Source organism: Alosa alosa, chromosome 21 (genome assembly GCF_017589495.1).
Source record: "Alosa alosa isolate M-15738 ecotype Scorff River chromosome 21, AALO_Geno_1.1, whole genome shotgun sequence".
Classification (NCBI taxonomy): domain Eukaryota; kingdom Metazoa; phylum Chordata; class Actinopteri; order Clupeiformes; family Clupeidae; genus Alosa; species Alosa alosa.
The window spans coordinates 4,084,063-4,096,562 of NC_063209.1; the positions used below are offsets into that span (position 1 = coordinate 4,084,063).

At 50.2% G+C, this 12,500-nt stretch overlaps 1 protein-coding gene across 1 annotated transcript in view; it reads left to right on the forward strand.

Moving 5' to 3' along the window:
- gpc3 (glypican 3) overlaps positions 1–12,500 on the forward strand; it is a 101,584-nt gene that overhangs the window by 71,771 nt on the left and 17,313 nt on the right.

Here is a 12,500-nt window from a genome sequence, read left to right on the forward strand (position 1 = left end):
CACTTTCTCACGCCTGCCGGGGCTGAGGTAATGGCCCGCGCCGGCCAACTCGCAAATGAGCTGGGCGCTATAAATGGAGAGGAAAAAAATGACTTTCGCCCTGCGATATTCCAACTATTTGCAAATGCTCTGAAGAGCACAGGCGCTTATCTGCTCTTTTAATAAGCGCCGCCTGCTTGTGCAGAGCGTCAGGTTTGAAGCACTCAGGCAGTCAAGTTTGTGCAGGAATCTGAGCTGAAGGATACTATACTAGTGCAGCATGTGAATGTACACGCTGAGGTTTGAGTACTGACAAGTTGGACAAGTTCGTCCGGATTTCACTGTAGCATGTAAACTGTATGTGTAGACAAAAGTGCATCAGTGCATAATGTTTTTACTGAATCTACAGTTCCTGTTGAAGGCTGATGCATCATGTGGTCCACTGAAATACGGAATAGTGTCTTTTTGTGAATGCAAATGCCTATGGTGTGGGTTAAGTCCAAAGCACTTTAACATCAGGCTAAAGTGAAATGACGTTGGTTTCACTGCCTGTGAGTCCTATTTAGTGTAAAGAAGGCTGAGCGCTCTAATTGCCTGTGTGAGGCTCTTTATTGCAGTGTTTTACTGTGTTTATCAGGCTTTTCACTAATACACGGGGTGGCCCCCGCCCCCAGGCACTTACACCCACAGACTGTCCTCTCCACAGGGGGAGCTGTGATAAACCTCTCAAGACAAATGCAGAGAGAGAGAGAGAGAGAGAAAGAGGGCTAGCCAGAGAAAAAGAGTCCAAGACGACAACTTGGTGTCAAAATGCAATACGAAGATGAATGACAGTCATCAAAAGAGGCAGATTGATCTTGGAAAGTACAGAGAGGAAGAATTGTAGCAAAAATAAAAGATGGAGAGAGGATAAGATGAAGAATAAACGTAATATTTTTTTGTCTCTCCGCCAGCTGCTGCTCTCCTGCCGCAGATTGACATTAGTAACGATAGTCCTGAATTACATTTTAATATGATTTGAAGCTGGCTGCCTGGTGAGCGGGTGTGTTGCAGTCTGAGCGGTCAAAGAGAACATCTGTTTGACTTCCCAGAGTATCGTCTTACCCTTCAGAGGGGACCGGCCGGAGGCCGGAGGAGCGAGTGGCGAAAAGGAGCAATTATCTGATTGGTGTTTGATTATAGAGCGTTTTCCTCCCATTTGTCAGATGAATTTGCCGCTGGCAGGCCTGGAATGCCCGAGGCGCCACGAGATACGGGTGTCCGAGCCTGTGCCAAGGAAAGGGACACCTGCTTCGAATTCAAAGTGGAAATGAAGTATGTTCCGTTCCATCCGACACTTTGAAATCTGACTATCGGGACGTTTCTTGGCATGAGAACGCTGCGTTTCAGAGGACCTATTGCTTTTCTTTTCCTGACCCTTTTCATTAAGGGCTGTGCTAAAGAGGCCAGTATAAGTCTCCTATAAGTTCTCAGCATATACTCCCTCCTCTGATTCCCTCACTTTCACCTCTCCTTTGCTCTCTTCTCGTCTTTTCCCCTCTGTTCTTCCCCCCCTCTCTCCCTCCCTCTCCCTCTCTCCCTCTTTGCATCTGTGCTGAGTTGTATGTGACAGACTCCAGTCCTGTCGCTAGCTTAACCCAACCCCCCCAACCGTACCCCACCTCTCTCTCCCTTCCTCCTCTCTCTCTCTCTCTCCCTTTCTCTCCCCCCTCCTTCTCTCTCTCCCTCTCTTCTGGGCCGCCCACCCTAATGAGCTCCAGCAGGAGCGGGCAGCCGGCAGCAGGTAGGACTGAGAGCTGCACATTCCAGCACGCAGCATCACTTCCTCTGAGCCACACACACCCGCATCTGGGCCGAAGGGTCTCCCACACCACACACATGCACGCACATGCACGTATACACTCGTGTTAACATACAAATGACACATTAATGCACATTTGCACCATACATGCCGATACATTCACATCTACCGGCACACACACATTCACAGAGGATTCGTGCACATGCATCTACACTGAACTCATGCATATACATACACATGCACAAACAAATACAAATGGATGGAAATACATACTCTTCTGTACTCACTCATGCACAAACAAATACAAATGGATGGAAATACATACTCTTCTGTACTCACTCATGCACAAACAAATACAAATGATACTCTTCTGTACTCTCACTCATGCACAAACAAATACAAATGGATGGAAATACATCCTCTTCTGTACTCACTCATGCACAAACAAATACAAATGATACTCTTCTGTACTCTCACTCATGCACAAACAAATACAAATGGATGGAAATACATACTCTTCTGTACTCTCACTCATGCACAAACAAATACAAATGGATGGAAATACACACCCAGTTACACACAGATGTGTCCATTTGTGGCACACTCTGTCACGCACACTCTATTGTGCAGACTTTCAGTGGGACAGCTCAGGCACAAGGCCTAGGTGTTGTTCTTGCCAGACAATGTACTCAACCCAGACACCCTAGGGACACACAATGAGAGACTCACGCACACAGACACACACACATACACACTTCTCAGACTTTATCACAAAGACTCACATACCATCTCCTTCAGACTCTCAGAGGCTCGCTTATACTTTCTCACAGTCTAACATATACAAGCATTCACATACTCTTCTGTACTCTCACTCACACACACACACACACACACACTCTTTTTATACATACACAGACACACACAAGCACTTCACTTTAACAATCTCAATAAAAAGGCCCTTTTTTGTGTACAAGACAAAAGTCCGGCACCACCCTAATGCACCTCATTTTTTCCAGGCCCGCTTTCATGGCCCTCAGCCCCGCGCCGGGCACCGCGCAGCACCACGCAGCCCCCCTACCCCCCCAATCCGCTCCTGTCGCTGCCACTGCCGCTGCCTCTCTCAGGCACTTCATCAGGCCTCCCAGTGGAGAGCCGCAGAGCTTACGCAACAATGGCGGCCCGAATCGGTTTTAATTATACGGCCTTTGTGGGAGAAGCTAATGGAAGCCACACTGCGGCGCAGCGCTCGCCTAATGATGCCAGAGAGAGGGAGAGGAAAGGCGCGCAGCTCGTGTGAGACGCTCGCGTTCGTTTATGAAGGGGGGAAGAGTTGCGAACGCTATCAAATGCGTTTTTATAAGGATGTGGCAGAAGTTCAGAACAAAACAAATGGTGTTTTTTCTGGAAAAAAACACCTCTTAGTGCAGTGTTATGTCTGCTTCTGGTTTGGGTGGGGGCATGTACCCTGTCTACCTGTCTGTCTATTTTTGTGGGTTGCTTTCTATCTTTGTGTGTGTGTGTGTGTGTGTGTGTGTATATGTGTACAAATTTGGTGCTGAGAACATGTCGAGACTTGTCACTGGTCTACATAATTACATGTTACAGGCTAAATGACCTTAATACTGTGCACACCCAGGGTGAATCATCCATGAAGTCTTCCAACTCTCATCATGTCCTCTAAACAAGACATTTGAATGTGCTGTCTGCAGCGCTCCTCTGATTTGTAGGGACTTCATTCAAGAAACATTTCATCTTGTGAAACAGATGTGGGGGATTTAGTGCTTATACCCCTGCACATCAGAGTATGTCCGCCTCATACCAGAGGACTTGTTGCATGCTTAGGCTTTCTTGTTGTTTTTGCTTTGTGGTGTGTTGCTTTGTGGTGTGTGTGTGTGTGTGTGTGTGTGTGTGTGTGTGTGTGTGTGTGTGTGTTTGAGAGAGAGAGAGAGAGAGAGAGAGAGAGAGAGTTTATGTGTGTGTGCCTGCACCCTCTGGTCACTGTTTGAAGTGTGTGCAACCATACGGGTTGCTCAAATGAAGTGTGACACCTGACATAAAAGCCTGGCTGCAGAGCCACCATAAACCCTGGAGGTGTAGGCTGGGGGCTGGGGGCTGAGCTGCCCCCCTCCAGCGGCGCTCCTCTCCCTCTCAGCCCTCCCCTCCCCCATCGCCCCCATCTCGTCCCAGCTCCTCCAGTCTGCACTGCATTGTTCCAGGGGAATTTCCCCTTCATTTCCTTACTTGAAGCTTTCTCGGCATCTCTCCGTCTCCCTGTCTCCCTCTCTTTTTGTGATCCTGTTGCGCTCCTTTGCTCTTTCTCTTTTTCTCTTTCTCTGTGTCTCTCTCTCTCTCTCTCTCTCGCTCCCCCTCTCTCCCCTGCTGGCTAGGAGGTCAGTCAGAGCATGTGAGAGGCCTTTTCCTCCCAATTAGTTGGCTGCTAATGAGGCCTAACTCTCCCCTCCCTCTTCTCCATCCTTCTTGCTCCCTCCTTCCCTCTCTCCCTCCCTCCCTCCTGTCTATTTCTCTCTGTCTCTCCCCATCCCCGGAGGCACTACTAAGACATGGGTCACCCCACCAGCAACCTCCTCTCCCTCCCTCGCTGGCCCCCCACAGACTTTAATTGCCCCACAGTCGGTGAAGAATAACCCCACAGCCAGCGCGGAGGGCAGAGCCAAGAGCCAGCCGTGCCCTCGTGCACAGGCCAATGGAAGCCACTCGGCCCAGGCACTGGCAGGGCAGCTGGGAGCAGGGCAAGGCTGTGGGCGCGGGGAGGAAGCTGGGGCGGTTGGCGTTAGCGTGGGCGCCCGCTAAGACAAAGATGGAAGAACCAGTGTGAAGTGCAGCCGCACTGCAGACGAGTCAAGAAGCTGCAGACATTAAGGGCCATTGTTTGCTGGTTTGGCCTCAAAGTAATGAGTTAAAGATTGCACAGTTCACATTGGGGGCATTTCCTCTTTAAAAATAGAGAGAGAGAAAGAGAGAGAGACAGAGAGAGAGAGAGAGAGAGAGAGACAATGAAGAAGGCAAAGGAATGAAGTTTTAGCAGACAGCTTTCCTTCTTAGCCTTACTTTCTGGCTCCTTGTCCACCTCTCATCTCTCTCTCTTTCTCTCTCTATCTCTTTCTCTCTCTCTCTGTTTCTCTCTCTATCTCTCTTCCCTTGACCCGGAGGGAGAGCTGGCTGGGCCCTTTCTCAGGCCCGGGCTTGTCCGGCTGGGCCAGCGGTGCCGATCAGCGTCCGCGGGGAGTGAAACAGGAGCCTTCCAGGGGGTCAGGGAGCACACTTCCTGTTTCCTGCCTCCGCTGGGTCATCACAGGGTCTCGGCAGCGAGGGTCAAGCACCCCCAGCAACACTCCACTCTGCTCTCTGTCTCCTCCCTGTTTGTGATGGGGGGCTTCTCGGCTGACATCCCCTCAGAGTAACAGCCCGCTGTGGATAGGGGGGTGTTTTGTGTGTGTGTGTGTGTGTGTGTGTGTGTGTGTGGGAGTGGGGGTTTCTCACACATGGACTGCACAGATTAACGTGGTGTTTCTGCTCAGTGTCATTCTCGCCTGATGATAAGCCTGGAGGCAACACATTACAAATGCACACACACACACACACACACACACACACACACACACACACACACACACACACATAGAGTACACGTGGTTCACATTCACAGTTCTCAGGCTGCCTTAGAGCGTTGTCGTATCAAATTTCACATCTTAACTCTCATCACACACATCCTCATGAAAGAAAACACACTGCACATCGGGATGAAAGGCATGTAAACACACTTTCACACACACACACTTAGGCAAACACACACACACACACACACACGCTGGACTTGTGAGCCTGTAGGTGCAGCCATTATCAGCCACTCGTCCATGTAATCACGCATATCATCACACGAGCATTACAGCTGGCTCCTGCTACACAGGAAAGTATGTGAACACACATGTACACACATACACACACACACACTCTCACACACATACACACGCTCACACACACACACTCACACACACACACACACACTCTCTCACACACACACACACAAACACACACACTCTCACACACTTACACTTACACACACACACTCACACACACTAGACACACTAACATACATACTATGCACATTCAGTTTGACAGCATGCTCTAGTTCCCTGCCAGTAGCTGCTGACTTTGGGCCAACTGTGGGCCAGAATCAGCTGAACCCTCTGTCATCCATTTCAAAAATGGGGTAATGAGTCCAGAACACACACACACACACACACACACACACACACACTTATGCATGTACACACTGATCCGCCTAGGTGTGATCATGAGATGGCGAGGAGGAGGGGGACGGTCTGCTGATGTCGGCCAGGCCCGGGCACATCACATGACTCTGGGAACCGCAGCGATAATGTGTCAAGCAGGGGAGCAGCAGACAAGAAGGGCCTGTCTCCAGACACTAATCTGATTTAGCGCCCCCGCGCTCACGTCAGGGCTGGCTGGACCTATTTTAGCCCCGCTGAACGCAGGGAACAATCGCCAACATTTACGGCAAACATGCCAACATTTATGTTGAGCTACAAGACGCGCTCGAGATTGTTTTCCTGCCTGGGGGACCAGCATCATTTCCAAGCAGATAACGACGTCTAGCCGTGTGTGGGACCCAGCCTGTAATTTAGCCTCTGCAGAGCACCTTGATTGTTTTTCCCTCGTTTTCCTCATCCTGGTATCTAATCCTCCAAGATCCCACATTTCTTTTGGTCATCCCTTGTGATTAAATCTCTTAAAGAACTAATAAACGTCAACTTGAAGACAACAATAGACGGGAGAGTAGAGTATAGACCTGCAATCTGTGTAAATAGAAACTGTTGGTTGAAGAGGCTCGGTTTGGATGCTTGCTAACTAGCATGCTTTGCTCTGTAGGTTTTCATCTCTCGTCTGGCTTATACACGCCATTGGTGTTAATTAGCACATTGTTCTAGACACAGTGTACTGGACTTTATTGATATCTTTTCATGTGTAAGTCCGTAGAGATATGCAGAGCGACGGAACAGTTCTATTTATACTGGCTGGTCTGGCTCGTCCCTGGCGTCTGCATATTTGTGTGAAAGGCAGCAGTTTAGCACCATGATGCTGATTTCAGCTGAAGTGTTGCTTTAAACGTGTCTCAGGATCCTCGTGTTTAACTGAGTCTGAGAAGTCCCGATTAAAGGTCAACTGCAGTTAAATTCCCAAATTCCTGTGTGGGAAAAACCTGGCTCTGCCGCCACTGCCACCTCCGTTCCAGGCTGAGGGGGAAGCCCTAGGAATGCTTGAGTAATTGAGGCGGGGAGGAGAGGCAGGGTGGGGCGCTGTCCCCGTCAGGAGATGGATGTGTCAGCATCAGCTGCCCTGGAAAAGGCCCTTCAGCCCTGCCTGCCCATAACTGTCTTCACACAGAGGGAGAGAGAGAGAGAGAGAGAGAGAGAGAGAGAGAGAGAGAGAGAGAGTGAAGAGGGAGGAAGATCAACCCCAGATACACAGACCACCCACCCATCTCTTCACACTTTGTATTCAATAAAAGTTTGAGTGGTGGGTGTTTTAGAGTGGGTGTATGGCGTGTGGGTCTGCACGTTTGTGTGTGCTGGAGCATGTGTGTGTGTGTGTGTGTGTGTGTACTCGTGTGTGTGTGTGTACTCGTGTGTGTGTGTGTGTGTGTGTGTGTGTTTAGGGGTTTTAGGGCTCTGGGGCAGCTCTGTCGTCCGTCTGGCTCTGGTACTTGGTGGCCTGTTCTAGAGCTTTCCATGACTCACACCCTGAAAAATGTGCCTGATTTTCTCCCTCCTCCTCCTCCTGCTCCTGCTCCTCCTTCTCCTCCTCCTCCTCCTCCTGCTCCTCCTGGTCCTCCTCCTGCTCATTGTTCTGCTCAGGTATGTGTGGTAATCAGAGCGCTGGAGAGACCCTATCCACAGAAACCCCCCGACTTCTTTCCCACAACCCACTTAGAGCTTGCTATTCACTACGCATGAATGAGGCAGACGAAAAAAGTGTGTGCGCTGGAATGTTTATGCATTCGTGTGATGTGATGTGATGTGTGTGTGTGTGTGTGTGTGTGTGTGAGAATGTGTCTGCAGAGTGTGTATGTGTGCTTTACCCTTATAATCCCCCATCCCTCTTCGGGACATTAATATGTTAGCCGTGTGTTGTGAGGGGCCACAGAGAGACAGAGGCCCGTAATGTAATAATGTGAAGAATGCAGGAAATTGCCACTGCAGTGGAGTTACACAAACAAGCAGTCCGAGTTATTTGATTATTCAAATGATTTAGCGTTCGTCGTGAGAGGATCTGGAGGGGTGAAGCGGACGGGACAGCTTCTGCTGCAGCCGGGCTGCGGCCGGCCCGTGCACCGTCACAGCACAGGGGCCGGTGAGGTTAGCCGGGCGAAAGCTTTGGACAGAGCGCGTGGCCCGCGAGCGGACCTGTGGTTTGCCGTATGAATGGGGATTCATGCTGATAACTATAGGGCCTCTTTGGGGTTTCACGCTCTGTCTGATGTTATTGCTGTTTGAAGTGTGGACCAGTGGGTCTGCGAGGAGAAGCAGACGAGTCATCTGCCCAGAGCAGAGCGGGGCGGGAGAGAGGGAGAGTGAGGGCCAAGCCCTGGCATGCCCTCTCCTCCGACGCACAGGACACAATGCCGGCCCTGATTCTAATCAGAGGGAATGAAGGGAAAAAAAACTCCCTCAGCGCTCGGCTCTGTCTGTAGAGCATGTGAACGTGGACTCACAAACACACATACGCACATAAACACACATGAACACAAACACACACACACACACACACACATGCACACAAAAAAACACATACAGTATAAACACAAACACAAACACACACGCACACACACATATAAACACACACACACACACACACACATTAACACAAACACACACACACACACACACAAACGCACACACACACACATAAACACACATGAACACAAACACACGTGCGCACACACACATAAAAACACACTTGAACACAAGCGGAGGCTGCCCCTGCGGTGACCCTGTGTGGTTGTGATTTGTTGTGCCAGGAGACGGCGAGGCCCCTGCTGCTGCTCTAGCCTGCGCTGCTCCCGTGTCAGAGGCCAGACCCCAGAGTCTCCCCCGGCCCCACCGGGCCCCCACAGGCCTGGCCCTCCGGCCGCCCGGGGCCCCTGCCGCCGTGTGTTGTGGTCAACCGGGCCGAGCAGGAACATGACATCCCCCGTCTGAAGTCAGGTAGCAGGGTTTTCGGGTAAATGCCACGGGGAGGTCACTTTTGGTTTCGGACGTTTTTTTTTGTCTCGTTTGGCACAAAGGGACTGGAATTAGGCGGGGCAGCAGATGGCACAGCCAGGGCTGCATGGCGGGTTTTTTTCTTTCTTCTTCTTTGTGTTTTGCGCCGCGGTCTGTCCAGCCAGAAATGTCCGGCAGAAATCACCGCCCTGCTTCAGCCCAGTCCAGTCAGCCAGCCCGCTGCGGTCCTCTGGGGCTCTCTGGAGCGCTGACCCTGAGTGGGAGTTCACTCCGCCACGTGGGAGGCAGTGACAGCGCTGCGGTCACTCTGCTCCACTCTCCCTCTCCCTCTCTCACCGTCTGGCCGGCCCTGAGCCTGGGCCTGCGCTGCGCTGAGCAGCTCACCACATGTTGGTGTGTGTGTGTGTGTGTTTGTGTGTGTGTGTGTGTGTGTGTGTGTGTCTGTGTGTGTGCTACAGCCGGTGGAACTCCCGATGCTGTGCCCCCCCTCTCTCAGTGACTTCTGCTTTTGTGGAAGCAGTGGAAGAGGAGGAGGAGGAGGAGGAGAGGTGAGGCCCTCAGGCCACACAGACACACTGATTGCATGTTCTGTTGCGCTGCAGTGCCGGATCATCCCTAGACTCCATGGCTTTTCCTTTTATTGTTAGACCGAAAGAGAGAGAGAGAGAGAGAGAGAAGAAAGAGGGGGAGAAAGAAAGAAAGAGAACAAGCAGGGTAAAAATGTCGTGAGGAAGTGGGGAACACATTTTCCGACCCAAAAATACGAGGCCTGTTGTGGATTTCTCCCTGCATGTTTCTGCTTTCATATGTTTCCTCTGGTGTTGGTGAGGGGGTTGCCGTGTGAGTGCGTGTGATTTTACGAGTGCTGATTCCGGGGCGAGTGGGGTTTTGTGCTTCTTGTGGTGGCAGTCGGGGCTCAGGCTGTGACTGGGCCTGGAGCACGGCCTCGCTCTCAACCCCAAACAGCTAACGCTCCACCACAGCGTGCCAGGAACAGCCACTGGGTGGGAGCTACACCAGCACCGTGTGTGTGTGTGTGTGTGTGTGTGTGTGTGTTTTGCGTGTTTGCGTATGTGAGTGGATTTGTTTGACGTATTTGTATATGAATGTGTGTGGGTGGGCATATGTATTTTGTGTGTGTTTTTGACGTAAATGTGTTTCTCTCTGTGTGTGTGTGTGTGTGTGTGTGTGTGTGTGTGTGTGTGTGTGTGTGTGTGTGTGTGTGTGTGTGTGTGTGTTTGGCGTTTGCGGTTAGTGTGTTTGTCTAAGTGTCATGGCAGGTGGTTGGCCTCCTTCAATACACCCTACTGTTCACACACCCCATTCCAAACTGAGGGGGAGCTGTTGCCCTTAGGCCCTTTTCCCCCAGTGCTCTGTATCTATCTCTCTCTCTCTCTCTCTCTATTTTCTCTCTCTTTTCCTACCTTTTTAAAGACATTTCTGTTCGAAAATACCCTCGACCACAGCCTCTTTACGACTGTTTGCCTTCAGAGTTTAATGTATTTGTGGGACAGCCTGTCTCTCGCCGTCACCAGGCAACCGTCCCCAGGAAGGAATTCGAAGGCCTCAGTAAATCTGAGGCGTCTGGCGCGGGGCTGCGTGCACAAACACGTCCTTTAAAAACAACAGAGTCCACTGCATTAAAAGCCCATTCCTCACCGATCCGCGGAGACAGCGCGCGGGGAAGGCAAGGCAAGGCAAGGCAAGGGAGGAGGAAAAACAGTCTCGGGATCACGGGACCTTCCCCTTTCTTCTGCCCGCTGACGTGTTCACCAGGTGGCAGTGTTTTGAGGCAGCCTCGCATGTCTCTGGAGATGACTGACCGCGACAGCCCCGCCAGGGCGATCTTCTCATTACCACACTGGTTGGGATGTGAACGTGCTCGTGGCATCGCTGGGACTGGCGGTCGCTAACGGTCAACGTTCGTAAGTAATGCTTGGAGACCGCCGCCATGTTTGCCACCAGTGGGTTAATGGGAGCCTGTTTGGGGAGTCTGGTGCAACAGACACACTACCCGTCTTGCTAACCCCGAGCCCTGAAGAATGCGTCTCTTGTAAACCCCAGGTGGGAGCGGACTTTTGTAACGGATGGGGGTGCTGAGGCTGATGTTTATCTTTGAGAGTGATGTAGCGATTTCTCAGGTTTTATCATCATGGCTGCTCTCTTTCTCTCTCTCTCTCTCTCTCTCCCTCTCCCTCCCTCTCTCTCTCTCCCTCCCTCCCTCCTCTCTGATGTCCACCGTTGCAGCCCTGGGCCTGTAGGGCTCCGCAGGGCTGAGGAGGGAGCTGTCTCCCCAAGCAAGCAGCATCTGAACTCAATTTACTGCTGTAGACAAAAGCAACAGAAAAACAACAACAAGCACATGCTTGTGTCTGCACATAGGAAGGAAATCAATAAAAAGAGAGAGAGAGAGAGCGAGAGAGAGAGGGAGGAAGATAAAATGGGAAGATGAAAAGAGGCAGGGTGTGGGCTGGTACATAGGTAACCTTGGAACCGGATCTACAGTCAGTTTTCATTACAAAGCCCAGTCTGTTTGCAGGCACTTAACTTTCATGTGTGGGGAACATTTCCTTTTCTACGGCCCGCATTCAAAAAATACTTTACAGTCTTTCAGATTACATAGTTGGGTTATGATCAAGTTTACTCATTAACACTAAATGAATCCTGTACAGTGTGTCTCAACCATAACAAGCATCTGTTAGATGTTTGATCTATTAGATTAAGACTCACAGAAATGATTCACTCAATTCAGAATGCCACAGCTGGCAACGGCACATTGTAATAAAATAAAATTAGAATTTTCTGACCTAAATTCAATTATGATTTGAAAGCAGGCCTGCTATTTGTTGCATGTTTTCTGCATCTCCCCATGGCTCAGGGACGGCCACTGAGGAAAGGCATGTGTGCCAGGAACAACAGAACCCTGCGGCCCTCCAAGGCCCGATGGAGCCCGTCTGTACCAATAAATTATACACTATACGTATCTCCTCTAAACAAACACTCAACTGCCATTATTTTGACCCAGTAAATATATGTGCATGTGCAGAAATAATACGTTTGTCCTTGGTAACAATAGTAGGTTGTCTCAAGTGGACGGACTTGGTGTTGAATGAAAAAGGACTTTCTTATTTTCATTGCTCTCTGTAGTTTACTCTTAAGACATCTAAGACATGCAAGACCATTCCAACCTCCCATATATACACAAGGTCTGTGTCCTACAAAAATAGCCTGTAGATTTGGAAGAAATGTATAGTATATTTAGGTGTACATTGTCAGCATTTCAAATATTATGACTGAACCGCATACACACAGAAAAGCAATGGGCTTGAACCAAAGTACTATTCTGCATAATTCACAGTCAGGTCATTCTAAACATCTGTCCTTATCATGCCATGTGTTGGGTCATCTGTCCTTATCATGCCATGTGTTGGGTCATCTGGCCTTATCATGTCATG